Below are 18598 nucleotides of genomic sequence, written 5' to 3'. Positions count from 1 at the left end.
AGCTTTAAAATGATGACAAACTCTAGGTTCATCTCTGACACTTTTCCATAAGTCTTCTATACCCAGTCCATCAATTAACGCTACTGGATGACAGTATCAGTATCTCTAGCATTCAGTCATCCCTTTCTATTCCTAACAGACCTGGTTAAACAAACAAACAAACAAACAAACAGCACTTCATCCATGAACTTCTGCAACAACACCTGGACTCCAAGCTCTCTTTCCTCTAATCTTCCTACATGGTTGTGCCAGATCAGTATTCTTAAAACTCATTCTTGGTCCTGTTCAAAAACTGTTGAAGATTCTACAGTTCAATTTGTGACTCTGGCATTCGGGAGCCTCTACAATCCGAACCCAACCTTCTTCTGGCCTCATTTCCCACCTCCCTATAAAATCCTTTGAAAATCAAGCCTTTCAAATATGCTGTGGCCTTTTCATTTCTCTTTGTTTCTTCACACTGTATTTTCTAATTTTAATATTTTACTTTTGTCTTCTTTCAACTAAAATTCTACACCATCGTATGATAATGAAACTTGCTTTTTGGGATGCCTGTGTGGCTCAGTCATTAAGCATCTGCCTTTGGCTCAGGTCATGATCCCAGGGTCCTGGGATCAAGCCCCGCATCCGGCTCCCTGCTCAGTGAGAAGCCTGCTTCTCCTTCTCCCACTCCCCCTGCATGTGTTCCCTCTCTTGCTGTGTCTCTCTCTGTCAAATGGATAAATAAAATCTTAAAAATAAATAAATAAAAATAAAGAGAAGTTTTCTGAAATCTCTTTAAAAAGAAAGAAAGAAACTTGCTTTTAAAGTAATTTTACCAAAGTAACAAATGTTACTTGTAAAGAGCACAAAAAACCCGAGAAGTCCAAAGAATGAAATATAAACGGCCTACAATCTCACTAAGCAGAAAAAACTTCCAGTGACACTGGAGTTTTTTCTTTGTTCTTTTCTACACATATACTTTCATTTTTTTCTTTTTATTAAAAAGGAATTGGGGTGCATGGCTGGCACAGACAGTAGTACATGCAATTCTTGATCTCGGGGTTGTAAGTTCGAGTTCCAGGTTGGTTGCAGAGATTACTCAAAAATGAAGTCTTTAAGGGATACCTGGGTGGCTCGGGCAGTTAAGGGTCTGCCTTCGGCTCAGGTCATGATCCCAGGGTCCTGGGATGGAGCCCCATGTCATCGTGGGGGGCGGGTGCCGCTCAGCAGGGAGTCTGCTTCACCTTCTCCCTCTGCCCTCCCCCCATTTGTGCTTTCTCTCAGTCTCAAATAAAATCTTTTAAAAAATTAAGTCTTTAAGAATAAGTAAATAAAAAAATAAAAAAGTGATCACATAGTATCTTACTCTAAGCAAGGCAAATTTGAAAGTCTTTTGTCCTTTTCAGAGCAGCATGCTTTTAGATCTAATAATTTAGAAAAATAAGATTTATATGCTTTTGTTATAATCAAAACTTCGTATTTGAAAAGAGAAAAAAGGTTTCACATTTCTTTAAAGACAAGATTTGTTTCACTCAGCACCTAATACAGGCATTTGCTCATGTAAATTTTAATTTATATATAAAAAGCCTCAAATATTATCATTAAAATGTATTCAATAGGTATTTATTGACTACCTACCATGCCATGAAGCAATAAACAATACAGAACAAAACCCCTGCCTCTATGAAGGAGATAGAAAATAAATAGGCAAATTATTTACACTGGTGTGCTAGTGGTAAGATCAAATGATAAATTTTCATTTACTCATTGATTATCTCACTTTTTGCAAGTCTGCAAACCAGGTATTAAACACAGCCTTTATTAAAAAAGCATATAAGTGTATAACTAAATAATTTTAAAACAAAGGCAATAAATATTAAACATTCATCACTTCCTAATCATTTTACTATGTTTTATTATATATGCTGCTTTGAAATTATTTATGATTTTGTATCTGTATGGTGGAAGAGCTATGTAATAATGCTGGGCTACTGTACATCTGTCCACAACATCATATTCATGGACTTCCATGCTGGTAGCTTGAAATCGGCCATGGTGGCAGTATTTGTACCATGGAACTTGGCAAAAACTACCAATCATATCTTGAGTATTTTTTGATGGTCTAGATCTAAGAAACTGCTGGAGAAAATGTTGACTAAATTCAAAAATGTGTGCTATGTATAACCATCACATTATGAATAGCACAAAAAAATTGAGAACATACTCTTCTAATACTTGAAAACTATTATCCAATTCCGTAAAGAAGTTTCTCACCCAAATGTCACATCAGTGAAATGTTGATGCACATCTTCATTGTTTCACTTTCCCTTACTCATTACCATAAACAGAAATATCAACCATCATACCTACACTCAGGGAACTAGTAGTGGAACACTTAGTAGCACACCACTGACTTGTATGTGAGAAAATGCTAAACGTTATGCAGAAAAAGATGAACAGGGTTAAGAGGGGAATTAGAAGTGCTGGAGGCAGGGATAAAGTTTTAAGTTAAGAAAGTAATATATGGGGCGCCTGGGTGGCTCAGTTGGCTAAGCACTGCCTTCAACTCCGGTCGTGATCCTGGAGTTCTGGGATAGAGTCCCGCATTGGGCTCCCAAATCCATAGGGAGTGTGCTTCGCCCTCTGACCTCCCCCTCATGCTCTCCCTCCCTGTGTGTCTCTCTCTCAAATAAATAAAATCTTAAAATATATACATAACACATATGTGTATATGTATGTATGTAGGTATATATATATATATATATATATATATATATATATATGCAGAGAATTGAAGGAGGTAAGAAAGGGAGCATACCAGTAGGATGAGAATTCCAGAAAAAGAAAATCAGGGCAATTTCTTGAGGGGGTGGCTTGCCTAGAGTATCTGACAAACAGAAAGTTAGTCAGTGGGTTCAGTGCAAAATGAAACAATAGACTAGGAGAGATGAGACCAGATGGGCATACGGCAAAGTCATACAGGGTCTTGCAGGCTAAACACTTTGATTTTTTCTTCTGAGAGAAACGGGAAGCCACTGAAAGGTTCTAAATAGAACTTATGCTTTGTGTTTGGCTGCTACAAGGCAGGGGGTTGTGGGGAGTAGGGAAGGAAAAAATGAAACAAGATGGGATCGGGAGGGAGACAAAGCATAAGAGACCCTTAATCTCACAAAACAAACTGAGGGCTGCTGGGGGGTGGAGGGTTATGGAGAGGGTGGCCGGGTGATGGACACTGGGGAGGGTATGTGCTATGGCGAGTGCTGTGAAATGTATAAGACTGATGATTCACAGACCTGTACCCCTGGGGGCAAATAATACATTATATGTTAATAAAAATAATTGAAAAAAAAAGAATGGACTAAAGATTTCCCTTTCGATTTTGTGGTTGACCCATTCATTGTTTATAGCATGTTATTTAGACTTCACTTATTTGTGTTCTTTCCAGAGTTTTTTTCTGGTCATTGATTTCTAGTTTCATACCATTCTGGTCAGAAAAGACACATGATAGGATTTCAGTTTTTGTTAATTTGTTGAAATTTGTTTGGGGGCCTAACATGATCTGCTCTAGAGAATGTTTCAGGTGCACTTGAATGTGTATTCCACTGCTTTTGCATGGTATGTTGTGAATATATCTGTTAGATCCATCTAGTCCAATGTGTTGTTAAAGTCACTGGGCACCTGGCTGGCTCAGTCAGTAGAGTGTGTCTCTCAATCTCAGAGTTTTAGGTTCAAGCCTCACTCACATTGGGTATAGAAATTATTTAAAAAAAAAAAAAGTCTAAATTATTAAAAAAAAAAAAAAAGTCTAAAAACTCCCAAAAAACAAAGCTACTGTTTCTTATTGATCTTCTATCTGGATGATCTATTCATAGATTTAAGCAGGGTGTAAAATTCCCCTATTATTGTATTACTGTCAATTTCCTTCTGTGTATCTCTTAATAGCTGCTTTTTGTATTTAGGTGCTCCCAAGTGAGTGTACAAATGTTTACAATTGTTATATCCTTTCGCTGGATGTTCCCTTCTGATGACACAGTGTCCTTCTTTGTATATTGTTACATTCTTCGTTTTAAATTCTATTTTGCTTATGTAAGTATTGCAACTGGGCTTTCTTTGCACTTCTATTTGCCTTGTAAATGTTCTGTCACCCCTTCACTTTCAATCTGCAAGTCTTTAAGTCTCAAGTGAGTCTTGCAGGTAAACTGGTACAGCCACTGTGGAAAGAGTATGGAGTTTCCTTAAGATATTTAAAATAGAATTTACCCAAAGAAAATGAAAACACTAATTCAAAAAAGGTACCTGCATCCTTATGCTTATTGCAGCATTATTTACAATAGCCAAGACAGGGAAGCAACCTAAGTGTCCATGAACAGATGAATGGATAAAGATGTGGTATATTCTACAACGGAATACAACTCAGTCATAAAAAAAAGAATGAGCTCTTAACCATTTGCAACAACATGGACCCTACAGGACATAAAGCTAAGTGAAGTAAGTCAATCAAAAACACGAATACCATATGATCTCACTCATATGTGAGATTTAAGAAACAAAACAAATGAAGAAAAAAGATGGCAAACAAAAAAACCCAGACTCTGTGAAGTGTGTAAACCTGGTGTTTCACAGACCTGTACCCCTGGGGCTAATAATCCATCCATATACATCCAATAAAAAATATTTTAAAAAACCCAGACTCTTAAATACAGAGAACAAACCAGTGGCTGCCAGAGGGGAGGTGGTGGGGGGATGTGTGAAACAGATAAAGGGATTAAGAATACACTTATCATGGGATAAGTTGGTTGAGGTTGAACGTCTGACTCTTGGATTCAGCTCAGGTCACAGTCTCAGAGTGGTGGGACTGAGCCCTGCCTTAGACTCAGAACTCAGTGAGGAGTTTGCTTGGGATTTTCTCCCTCTCCTTTTTTTTCTCTCTCTCTCTCCCTCTCTCAAATAAATAAATAAATCTTAAAAAAAAAAAAAAAGAGCACACTTAACATAATGAGCAATGAGTACTATATGGAATTACCAAGTCAGTATACTGTACACCTGAAACTAATCTAACACTATATGCTAATTATACTTGAATAAAACGTGTTTTGGAACTAGATAGAGGTGGTGGCTGTACAGCACTGTGAATGCGCTAAATATCACGGACTTGTTCACTTAAAAAATGAAGAAGAAGAATGGGTTGATGAGAACAAGAATGAAAGCAGGGAGACAATCAGAGGCTACTATTAAGTAATCCTGTAGATGATGGTGAACTGGATCCTGATGGTTAAGAGTAGACGTGCTCCTGAATCTTATTTCTGTAACAGCTTTAGAAAATGCACTATTCACTGATAAAATCTGTTGAAATCACATTGAGACTATTTTAATGGGAGAGAGGTGTATGAGATTCCATTATTAATGCTGAAAAAGACAAATTTTCTAAAACAAAGTAACAGCTCAACTGTTTTAAATAGGAAATCTTATCTACAATGATCAAAAAATCAGGTGAACTGTCATACTTTTCATGGTAATTAAGCTCATGCTTGACAAATTTCTTCAACACTGCCTATGTATAGAGTATATGAAGGATTGCATGCACATACAGGTATTTGCTCTACACAGGAAAGAAAAAAGAACAAGAAGAGATATTAAATACCAGGTACCCAGTGTGTGAATGGTACCAACGTAGGAGTTTCGTGTGCAAGCTTACAGATAGTTGAGGTAACTGTCCCTGGGGCACCTGGGTGGCTCAGCTGGTTAAGCATCCAACTCTTGATCTCACCTCAGGTCTTGATCTTAGGGTTGTGAGTTCAAGTACCACGTTGGGTGCCACTGGGCATGGAGCCCACTTAAAAAAAAAAAAAAAAAAGAGAAGAAATAGGAAATAACTGTCCCTAACCACGGGAAGACCACATTAAAGGAAGACAAATTAATTATAGGATCAGCTCCTAAATGCTCCCTAAAGACATCACAAATAAAAAACTGCAAAAGGAAAACTCCAAATAAAAGAAAGCTTTCTAAGAAAAACTTAACTGGCAAACAAAGGTTTATCTGACTTGTTATATTCAACAACAAAGGAGGTTAAAATTCCTAGAAGAATCATATTCTATGGCCAGTGCAGTCATATCAGGCACAACACTATTACGTCTTAAAACAAACAAAATTCTCTAATATAGAACAAGGAACAATAATTGTTTCACATGGTGAGCCACAAGCTGGAAATGGTCTTATCTATTGGAAAAATGTAATAAAATTTAAAAGACCAAGAATTAATGGACAAAAGGTATAATTTCTAACAATGGCTTATCAACATGGCATACATGTAGTTAGCTTTATGGTTATACAATTGGATTACTTTAATATAAAAAAGTTTTAATAAAAGCTATTGAGCACTAACTCTATAATAATGCAAGAGTTTTTCTGTAATGGTTATTTACATTGGAATGAACTAAATAGTAAGACTGCAAAAGCCTCATTTTTTTAAAGTATGGACTAAGGATTCTGGAAACTGTATTTTATACATATATCCCAAACAAGACACCAACCTAACAAAAGAATTTCCTCTAATCTGTAAATGTTTACAAAAGATCATCCACCTGAAAATGAAAGACATGCCACAAATTAGGAGAATATTTGTCATATGTAAACAAATTATTAGTATCCTGACATTTAAAGACTTCTAAAAAACAATAAGCAAATCAAATTATCAGTTTAAAATAGAGTATAACTGGAAAATGAGCAAAATATACTGTATTTTACATACAAAGTTATAGAAATGACCAATGAATACATGAAGAAAATGCCCAACCTCAGCAGTAATCAGGAAGATGCCAATTAAAACACCTTATGTCACCTTACCGCTTTCAGTTTAGCAAATATTAAAGAATTTAATAGTAAGATATGAGGCGACAGACATTCATTCTTATTCCCTTAATAGGAGCATAAACTGGGGCAACCATTTTGAAAAGTAATTTGGCATTGTGTAGGCAAGTTGAAGACACACATACTCTCACAACTCAGCAATTCCACTTCTAGGTATACATCCCTGAGAAACTCTTAGACATATACACAGAAAGGCGTACAACATATCTGTGTAGCATTGTTTGTGGTTAGTAACAGTAAAAGAACAATAACACTGGAATCTAATTATACATTAAGAAATACAGAATATTCACACACTGGAATACTACCCAGAAGTAAAAATGATACCTCAATAAAAAATAAATCTCAGAGGTATCTGGATGGCTCAGTCGGTTAAGGGTCTGCCTTCAACTCAGGTAATGATCCCAGGGTCCTGGGATCAATGGGGAGTCTGCTTCTCCCTCTTTCTCTGCCTTCCTCCTGCTTGTTCTGTCTCTTTCTCTGTGTCAAAGAAATAAAATCTTTTTAAAAAATAATTAAGAGGAAAAAGAAGTAAAAATGAATGATTTACAGCATATATCATGGATGACTCTCACAATGTTGAAGGAGGGAAGCAAATTGCTTATGTTATGACTCCTTTATATAGATACTAACAACTAACACTCAGACAATACTGCCTCTGTGATAGGCACTGTACACTATACACTTTGCATACAATGATTCCTTTAATCCTTGTATCAGCCCTATCAGGTAAATTTTATTTTTTGTTTAAATTTTATTTATTTATTTATTTTAGATAGACAGAAATAGAGATACAGAGAGAGAGAGAGAGAGAGAGAGAGAGATGGGAGAGGCAGAGGCAGAGGCTGAGGGACAAGCAGACTCCCTGCTGAGCACAGAGCCCGACATGGGGTTGGATCCCACAACCCTGAGATCGTGACCTGAGCCAAAACCAAGAGTTGGACACTCAATCAACTGAGCCACCCAGGTGCCCCAGGTAAATTCTACTTTCAATCTCTATTTCATACAGAAAGAAACAGGCATGGAGAATATGCCCTAATCACATGACGGCATAACCACCCGTCACGAGACTGTGCTCTTAGACCCCTGACATTACACTGTCTCTCAAAAATATGCAGAACTAAATAACACCTAGGGATACATACATAATTACCAAAACAATAAAGAAAATACAAACATAATTAGGGGCAGTGTTACTGAGGGAAAAGAAAGGGGGACAACATAATTGGGAAAGGTTCACATGGGACTTCAAAGTTTCAATAATGTTCTAATTCTTTTTTTCCCCTTAATTCCAATAATAGTTAACATACAGTATTATATGAGTTTCTGGTGTTAGAATACAGTGATTCAACAGTTCTACACATTACTCAGTGCTTATCAGGATAAGTATACTCTTAATCCCCTTCTCCTCTTTCACCCATCCCCCCACCTATCTTCCTTCTGGTAACCACCTGCTTGATCTCTATAGAGAAATCTATGTTTTTGTCTTTTTTTTTTTTAAAGATCTTATTTATTTATTCGACAGACAGAGATCACAAGTAGGCAGAGAGGCAGGCGGAGAGAGGAGGAAGCAGGCTCCATGCTGAGCAGAGAGCCCGATGCGGGGCTTGATCCCAGGACCCCGGGAACATGACCCGAGCCGAAGGCAGAGGCCTTAACCCACTGAGCCACCCAGGTGCCCCTTGTCTCTTTTTTAATATGTTCATTTCTTTTGTTTCTTAAATTCCACGAGTGAGATCACATGGTATTTGTCTTTCTCTGATGGACTTATTTCACTTAGCTTTATACCCTCTAGATCCATCCATGTTGTTGCAAATGACAAGATTCCATTTGTTTTCCTGGCTGAGTAATATTCCATTGTAGAAAACATTACAGCTTCTTCCATTCATCTATTGATGGACACTTGGGCTGCTTCCATAATTGTAGATAATGCTGTAATAAAGACAGGGCTAAATGTATCCTTCTGAATTAGTGTTTTTATATTCTTTGGGTAGTAAATACCTAACAGTCCAATTGCTGGATCACCGGGTAATTCTACTTTTAACTTTCTGAGGAACTTCCATATTGTAATTCTATTAACTTTCTGAGGAACTTCCATATTGTTTTCCAAAGTGGCTACACCAGTTCACATTCCCACCAACACCGCAAAAGGGTTCCCTTTTCCCCACATCCTTGCGAACACCTGTTGTTCCTTGTGTTGTTGATTTTAACCAGCCTGAGAGGTGTGAGGTGATCTCTCATTTGTGATTTTTGATTTGCATTTCCCTCATGATGAGTGACACTGATCATCCTTTCCTGCGTTTGTTGGCCATCTGTGTATCTTCGATGAAGAAATATCTGTTTATGTCTTCTGCCCATTTTTAATTGGATTATTTGTTTTTTGGAGTGTTGAATTATATACATTTATTTTTTAAAGATTTTATTTATTTATCTGTCAGAGAGAGAGAGCACACGAGCGCATACAAGCAGGCAGAGTGGCAGGCAGAGGTGGAGAGAGCAGCAGGCTCCCTGCTGAGCAAGGAGCCTGATAGGGGACTTGACCTGGGATCATGACCTGAGCCAAAGGCAGCGGCTTAACCGACTGAGCCACCCAGGTGTCCCTATATATGTTTTTTTTTTTTTTAAGAGATTTATTTATTTGAGAGAGAGAGAGCATGTGCGCGTGCACAAGTGGGAGGAGGAGAAAATCCTTAAGCAGACTCCCTGCTGAGCATGGAGCCTGATGTGGGGCTCAATTCCAGGACCCCAAGATCATGACCTGAGCCTCTATCAAGAGTCAGACACTCAACTGACTGAGCCACTCAGCTAGCTCCCCATGGATTTTCTATTCTGTTCCACTGATCTATGTGTCTCACTTTTCTGCCAGACAATACCATTTTTATTACTACAGCTTTGCAGCATACCTTGAAGTCTGGGTTTGTGATACTTCCAGTTTTGTTCTTCCTCTTCAAGGCTGCTTTGGCTATTCAGGGTCTTTTGTGGTTCCATACAAATTTTAGGATTATTTGTTCTAGTTCTGTGAAAAATGCTGTTGGTATTTTGATAGGGATTGCATCAAATCTGTACGTTGCTTTGGGTAGTATGGCCATTTTAACAATATTTGTTCTACTCTGTAAGCATGGAATGTCTATCTATTGCATTGTGTAATCTTCAGTTTCTTTCATCAGTATAGTAAAAGTTTTCAGAGTACTGGTCTTTCACCTCCTTGGTTAACTTATTCCTAGGTATTTTATAATTTTTGGTATAATTCCAAATGGGACTGTTTTCTTAATTTCTCTTTCTGCTGCTTCATTATTTGTGTATAGATATGCAAACGCCTTCTGTATATTGATTTTGTATTCCATTACCTTACTGAATTCGTTTATCAGTTCTAGTAGTTTTTTGGTGGAATCTTTATGGTTTTCTATACATAGAATCACGTCATCTGCAAAGAGTGAAAGTTTTACTTCTTCCTTACCAATGTGGATGCCTTTTATTTCTTCTTCTTGGCTCGTTGTTGTGGCTGGTACTTCCAATACTGTGTTGAATAAAAGTGGTGAGAGGGTACGTCCTTGTGTTGTTCCTGATCTTATGGGAAAAGCTCTCAGTTTTCCACCATAGAGTATGATGCCAGATCTGGGTTTTAGCATATACGGCCTCTTATATACTGAGGTGTGTTCCCTCTAAACCTGCTTTATAGAGGGTTTTTGTCATGAATGGATGTTGTGCTTTGTCAAATGCTTTTTCTGCATCTATTGAAATGATCGTGGTTTTTTTTTTTTTTTTTACCCTTTCTCTTGTTGATGTGAAGTATCATGTTGTTTGATTTGCGGATATTGAAGCACTCCTGCATCCCAGGAATAAATCCCACTTGATCATGGTGAATGTTTTATTCATGTACTGTTGAATTTGCTAATATTTTGTTGAGGATTATTGCATCTATGTTCATGAGAGATACTGGCCTGTAGTTCTCCCGCCCCCATTTTTTTGGTAGTGTCTTTATCTGGTTTTGGTATCAATAATGTTGGCTTCACAGAATGAATTTGGAAGCTTTCCCTCCTCTTCTGTGTTGTGGAACAGTTTGAGAAGAATAGGTAGTAATTCTTCTTTAACTGTTTAGTAGAATTCACCTGTGAAGTTGTCTGGTCCTAGACTTTTTTTTCTTGTGAGTATTTTATTACTGATTCAATTTCATTGCTGGTAATTGGTCTGTTCAAACTTTCTATTTCTTCCTGATTCAGTATTGGGAGGTTATATGTATCTAGGAATTTATCCATTTCTTCTAGACTTCCAATTTGTTTGCATATAATTCTTCAAAATATTCTTAGAGTCCTTTGTATTTCTATATTACTGTTATTTCTCCTCTTCAATTTCTAATTTTAAGTCCTCCCCCTCTTTTTGGTAAGTCTGGCTGAAGGTTTATAAATTTTGTTGATCTTTCTGAAGAACCAGCTCCTGGTTTCATTGATCTGCTGGGTTTTTTTTTTTTTTATTGTTGTTGTTGTTTTGTTTTTTTAGTTTCTATTTCGTTCATTTCTGCTCTAATCTTTATTATTTCCTTCCTTCTACTGGTTTTGAGTTTCATCTGTTCTTTTTCTAGCTCTTTAAGGTATAAGGTTAGGTTGTTTGAAATTCTTCTTGCTTCTTGAGGTAGGCCTATATTCCTATAAACTTCCCTCTTAGAACAACTTTTGCTATGTCACAAAGATTTTTGACCATTGTGTTTTTGTTTTCATTTATCTCCATGTATTTGTCATTTCCTCCTTGACTTCCTGGTTGACCCATTCAGTGTTTAGTAGCATGTTATTTAACCTCCATGTATCTGTATTGTTTTCCAGATATTTTTATTTATTTATTTTTGGTGGTTGATTTCTAGTTTCATAGCACTGTGGTCAGAAAAGATACCTAGTATGACTTCAGCTTTTTCAATTTGTTCGGACTTGCTTTGTGGCCTACTATGTGATATATTCTGTAGAATGTTCCATGTATGTGTACTTCAAAAGATGTGTATTCTGTTCTTTTAGGACAGAGTGTTCTGAAAATATCTGTCAGTTCCATCTGGTCCAATATGTCATTCAAGCCACAATTTCCTTATTGATTTTCTGATTGGATGACCTATCCATTGATGTCAGTTGGGTGTTAAAGTCCCCTATTACCATATGACTACCGATTACTTCCTTCATATTTGCTATTAGCTTCTTTATGTATCTGAGTGCTCTCATCATAAATACTTACAATTGTTACATCTTCTTCCTGGATTATTCCTTTTATGCTTATGTAGTGTCCTTCCTTGTCTCTTGTTACATTCTTTGTGTTAAAGTCTATTTTGTCCAACATAAATATTGCTACCCTGGCTTTCTTTTCACTTCTGATTTCATGACAAACTCTCCTATCTCTTTCCTTTCAATTTGCATGTGTTCTTTAGGTCTGAAATGAGTCTCCTATAGGCAGCATATAATTGTGTCTTGCTTTTTTGTGCATTCTGTCACCCTATGTCTTTGAGTGTTTAGTCCCTTTAAATTCCAAGTAATTATTGGTAACTACGTACTCAATTTTGTTACTTATTTTATGGTTGCTTTTGTAGTTCTTCTCTGTTCCTTTCTTCTCTTGCTCTCTTATGATTTGCTGGCTTTCTTTAGCTATATACTTGGATTCCTTTCTCTTTATAACCATTAGGTTTGTATATAACCTCTTAGGCACATAGTAGTCTATATTAAGTTGATGGTCACTTAAGTTAAACCCATTCTTTACTACCTACCACCCACCATGCTTTAGGTAAATGGTGTCATACTTTACATCCTTTTATTTTGTGAATTCCTTGACTGGTTTTTATAGATATACTTAATATCACTGCTTTGGTGCTTCCTACTTTTCTTAATCCTGTTTATGGTCTTTCCTTTCCACTTAAAGATTCCCATTTAGTATTTCTTGTAGGGCTGGTTTAGTGATCATGGATTCCTTTAACTTTTGTTTGGGAAACTCTCTTTCTGTTCTGAATGATAGCCTTGCTAGAAAGAGTGTTCTTTGCTGTTTTTTTTTTTTTTAATTTAAATTCAATTAGCCAATATATAGTAAATCATTGTTTTAGATGTAGACTTTAACAATTCATCAGTTTCATATAACACCCAGTGTTCATCACATCATGTGCCCTCCTTAATGCCCATTACCCAATTACCCCATCCCCCCACCCACTCCCACTCCAGTAACCCTCAGTTTGTTTCCTGTAGTTATGAGTCTCTCATGGTTTGTCTCCCTCCCTGATGACTTCCCTTTCAGTTTTCCCTCCTTTCCCCTATGATCCTCTGCACTGTTTCTTATATTCCACATGAGTGAAACCATGTAATTGTCTTTCTCTGATTGACTTGTTTTGCTCAGCGTAATACTTCCAGCAGTTCCATCCACATCAATGTAAATGGTAAGTATTCGTCTTTTCTGATGGCTGAGTAATATTCCATTGTGTGAGTGAGTGTATGTGTGTGTGTGTGTGTGTGTGTGTGTGTGTGTACCACATCTTCTTTATCCATTCATCTGTTGATGGACATCTTGGTTCTTTCCATTGTTTCGCTATTGTGGACGTTATTGCTATAAACACTGGGTGCATGTGCCCCTCTGGATCACTACATTTGTATCTCTGGGGTAAATACCTAGTACTACAATTGCTGGGTCATAAAGGAGCTCTATTTTCAACTTTTTGAGGAACCTCTGTATGTACTGTTTTCCAGAGTAGCCAAACCAGTCTACATTCCCACAAATGGCATAAGAGGATTTGCCTTTCTCCACATCCTTGCCAACATTTGTTGGCAGGGAGCCCCATGCAGGGATCAATCCCAGGACTCTGGCATCACAACCTGAGCCAAAGGCACACGCTCAAGCAACAAAGCCACCCAGGTGCCCCCGATACTAGTCCTTCATCTGATATATCATTTGCAAATATCTTTACCCATTTAATAGGTTGACTTTTAGTTTTGTTGACTGTTTCCTTTGCCTTGCAGAAGTTTTTTATCTTGATAAAGTCCCAAGAGTTCATTTTTGCTTTGTTTCCCTTGACTTTGGAGACCAGTCTGGCAAGAAGCTGCTGTAGCTGAGGTTGAAGAGGTTGCAGCCTGTGTTCTCCTCTAGGATTTTGATGGATTCCCATATCATACTTAGGTCTTTCATCTACTTTGAGTTCATATTTGTGTGTGGTTTAAGAAAATGGTAGTTTCATTCATATCCAATTTTCCCAGCACCATTTGTTGAAGACACTGTCCTTTTTCTTTTTTAAAGATTTATTTATTTATTTATTTGACAGACAGAGAACACAAGTAGGCAGAGAAGCAGGCAGAGAGAGCGGGGAGCAGGCTCCCTGCTGAGCAGAGAGCCCGACGTGGGGCTGGACCCCAGGACTCTGAGATCATGACCTGAGCCAAAGGCAGAGGCTTAATCCCTGAGCCGCCCAGGTGCCCCTAGACTGTCCTTTTTCCATTCTATAGTCTTTCCAGCTTTGACGAAGATTAGCTGACCCTATACAGAGGTGAAGGTCCATTTCTGGATTCTCTATTCTGTTCCACTGGCTGGTTTTTTCCCTTCAGCACTTTGACTATATCATGCCACTCTCTTCTGCTCTGCTAAGTTTCTGATGAAAAATCAGCTGACAGCCTTATGTAGTTTCCCTTCTACCTGGCTGTGTTTTCTCTTCCTGCTTTTAAAATTCTCCCCTTATCACTACTTTTTGCCATTTTAATTACTATGTGTCTTGATGTGGACCTCCTTGTGTTGATTTTGTTGGGGGCTCTCTGTACCTCCTGGATCTGGATTTCTATTTCCTTTCCCAGATTTGGGGAGCCATCAGCTATTATTTCTTCAAATACATTTTCTGTCCCCCTTTCTCTTTCTTTTCTTTCTGGGATCCCTATAATGAAAATGTTAAGTAATGTTCTAATCTTAAACTGAGTAGCAGATGCACACGTTTTCATTTCATTATGCTCTATACCCTACATTATATTCTTTTGGATATATCAACTATTTTATAATTTTAATTAGGTGGAAAGCAAGTCATGTTAAATTCTTTCTGAAACTGAGGATGGGGTGGCAAGTATAGAAATATAAATACATACACACACATAATTAAGAGATATCTAACAAAGAATAAGAAAATAAATCACTGGGATGCCTGGGTGGCAAAGTTGGTTAAGCAACTGACTCTTCGTTTCAGCTTAGATCGTGATCTCAGGGTTGTGAGCCCCACACTGGGGCTCCACTCAGCATGGAGTCTGCTACAGATTCTCTCCCCCTTTGCCATTCCCACTGTGCTCTCTTGCTCTCTCTCAAATATATAAGTAAATCTTAAAAAAAAAAAAAATCACATGTAGTTATAAAAGTCTCACTTTATTAAAAAGAAGAAAGTCATTGATATTTAGTCCCTCCTAAATTGTATTTGTTTGTTTTTCTTTGCTCCATAGTCACAACTACACCTCTAACTTTAGGCCTCTCTCATATATAAATTAAAAGGAAGAGTGGACAAGATAGGAGTATGCTTTAGAAAGTTTACTATGAAGAAAAGAACAACCCAAAACTATAGCACTAGTTTGATATACATAAGAGGTATAAAAGACACAGGAAACTTGACCCTGACATTTAAGATTGTTTCCTTTTAAGAAAAACAAACAAAAGAACAAAGTTAGCCAAAATGGCAAAATTACTCTAATTTTTACAACACTGTTAATTAGTTCCAAATGTAACAATATACACTAAAATATAAAATTATGGGTACCACTTTGAACACCTGAAAAAAGAAATAGTAAAATCATTACCTAGACTTCTTTTTTCAGGAGATTCTAATCTCACAGGGTTATTCCAAAGATATTCCAAAGATAGCACTAAAAGCAGAAATCACATAAATTCAAAATTATCTTGGGCATACCTTATATCATCCATAATTATAATAAATCCAACACAACCGGGGATTTTTTTATAGTATGGAACAGTTTGCTATTTTCAACTGAACACAGCTGAAGTAGCTGGCTTATGCTTAGGAGCTATGCCATGAGAGAAGCATCTACCTAGCACTAGAACCACATGGCATGTTCATCCTATCCGAGGCACAAAAATGCTATAGAGAAGAAACTCACTGAGCAGAATAGCAAAGAGAATCTAAATTCAAATTTAATTTAATTGCTTTTAACTATTTTACTATTCTCTGAACAAAGATGGTTGAATGTGAATATATACAATTTTACTGTATTATTCCTCACATTTGTATTCCAGAATTCTACAAGGAAAGTTATGAGGAAAAAAATGCATTGACTGTCCATCTGCCAAAAACACTTTTGGTTCAGTCACTAAAATTAAAGCTAAAAATTCCTTATTAAACCACCATTACCTTAAAGCATCAAGTATTTCATTTTTAAACTTTCTTTCTTTGATCTCTATTTCTTATGAAGTGTAACATGCTTTCAAGTTATAAATAACATTCAGGATGAAGAAAAGTCCTTTTTTAAAAAAAATTAAAGATTTTATTTATTTGAGAGAGAGAGAGCACAAATTAGAGAGTGAGTGAGTGAGAGAGAGAGAAAGAAAGCATGCATGAGCACAGGGGAGTGGTAGAGGGACCGGGAGAAGCAGAATCTCTACCAAGCAGGAAGCCCAACATGGGGCTCAATCCGAGGACCCCAGGATCATAACTTGAGCCCAAGGCAGATGCTTAACCAAGTGAACCACCCAGTCACCCCCAAAATCCTTTTATTTCATCAAGTAAGTTAAAAAAAAATGTAAGGAATCCTAGACTCCATGGCCAAAGCATTCAGCAGTAAGTCATCTAGTCAATCTCCTATTCAATCAATGAATCCTAAGAATTCTGGATTACATTAAATATTGGTCTATCCGGCATAATTTGCCTAAAAGGAAACAATTTATAACCTATTAAGTTGCATCACTGGCTCAGTGTTCCACTTAAGTGCAGAGCCAAATGAACAGCAACGAAGTACAATTTCATCACCAACAGTAAAATAAAAATGCCCAAGACTAAACTTACAGGATTAATAAAATTCATTTAAAAGCTCTGTTTTGTGATAAAATTTAATTTACAAACAGATTCATGGAAAGGCAGAAAGAACAAACGGCTGGTTTGTTTTTTTTTAAACCTACTTCCCCAAAGAGACATTTACTTAGTTCTTATATATACATACGGGTTGGTGAATTTGAAATTTGTTTATATTCCAGTTCAACTTTTTTTAGTAGGCTATTTATATTTGGGTAACCTGAATACCACATTGCCTTACAGCAAAAAACTGCTATCTATGGCATTTAACAAGAAAAAATTTTAAAAGCAGATTATTCTAATTTCTCAATAGCTAAAACTAAAAACTATTTTGCTTTATTAGCTGTCACACCAGAGGTTTAAAAACAAAAAATTAATCTTGGCTGTCCTAAAGATTGGTATTTGAAAAGGGAACACTTTCACAGTTTGAATGTCAAAACTCCCCAGCCACATACTCTCAAGCCCTGATTGCCATTTAGACCATGTGTTCTTGACCAGGGCATCAGGCATCCTACATGCTCTTCAGCTTTAGCAATGCTCTAAGATTATGTACAAATCTGAATGTGCATGTGTCTGCGCACTTTCCGGGGCCAGATTGTTTCACTTTCATCAGAATCCCAAAGGATAAGGTAACTACCCAAAATTTAAGAATAGTGGATTAAAACAGTATTTCGTGATCCTTATCTATCATCTGACTTTAATTTTCAGTTTCTGCCTTCCTCATTCTAATCTTCCCACTCATCTTGTCCACAAAATTCTTCCATTGGTTTTGATATATGGCTTCTTTATTCACTCTTAAAAGACAGTAAGGGAAAACCAGAGCTTCATAAAATGAGGAAAGAAGCTGTCTACTTAAAACTGCAGTCAATGGTGGTTTCAAAAACTGAACCTGTAATATTTAAAAAACATTTTTTAAAAAAGCTATTTCTTCTGGAGCACCTGGGTGGCTCACTCATTAAGTGGCTGCATTCGGCTCAGGTCATGATCCCAGGATCCTGGGATCAAGCCCCACATCAGGCTCCCTCTCAGCGGGAAGCCTGCCTCTCCCTCTCCCACTCCTCATTCTGTGTTCCTGCTCTGGCTCGTTGCTCTTTTTGTCAAATAAATAAATAAAATCTTAAAAAAAAAAAGCTATCTCTTCTGAAAACTTTGTCTTTCAGTTAGTTACACAACTAATTTTATCTTTTAGTTGATCTCTTGCCTTTCAATTGAGAAAACAAGTGGCAAACTGAATTTGCAATTCAGCTACACTCACCTTTACCTTTAAGGCATGTTAAGACTTAACATAAAAATACATACAACCAAAAAATAATAATAATATCATCATCCCTAACCCCACAATACAAATATACATGACTCACTTCACAAAGATAGTGTCCTTTCAAGAATTAAAGCTTTACTTATAAAACAAAATGGTTTTCCTCTGATACAAAAAGGACTGATTTAGCAAGGAACATCCTGATGAAAAAGGGCAGAATTGCTGAGAATGCTATCCTACTTTTACACTGACTTCCCTCCTCTAAGCATCTGTTAAGTGTGGGATGAGAAAAAGGTGCTGGAATCTGGAGAGGCAGACTAGAATAAAAATATATCTGGTTCCAAGAATTTAAAAGAGAGAGACAGAAATGTCACTGGAAAAATTACAGAAGTAAGAAGGTTAAAAACAGCTCTGCTCCCCTTTAACTGACAAAAAACTTCACATAATATCTACACACATCATCTCTTCAATTCTTTAACCCTCTGGGATCTGACTGT

The 18598-nt window shown here is 37.0% G+C and overlaps 1 protein-coding gene across 13 annotated transcripts in view; it reads right to left on the bottom strand.

The window, feature by feature from the left end:
- The window catches only part of NUMB (NUMB endocytic adaptor protein), a 194197-nt gene that overhangs the window by 85731 nt on the left and 89868 nt on the right, over positions 1 to 18598 (bottom strand). The window contains exon 1 of one of the 13 annotated variants that reach the window (XM_080809638.1): positions 15618 to 15667. The exons of 11 other annotated variants lie outside the window; for them this stretch is intronic. The gene's annotated coding sequence lies outside the window, so the exon portion shown is untranslated. Of the gene's footprint in view, positions 1 to 8634; positions 8702 to 15617; positions 15668 to 18598 lie in introns of those variants that run through there. One more of the 13 variants, XM_080809639.1, reaches the window with a different exon arrangement.

This window comes from Martes martes (genome assembly GCF_963455335.1).
Source record: "Martes martes genome assembly, chromosome: 7".
Taxonomy (NCBI): domain Eukaryota; kingdom Metazoa; phylum Chordata; class Mammalia; order Carnivora; family Mustelidae; genus Martes; species Martes martes.
This window is presented reverse-complemented; position numbering and strand designations above follow the sequence as displayed.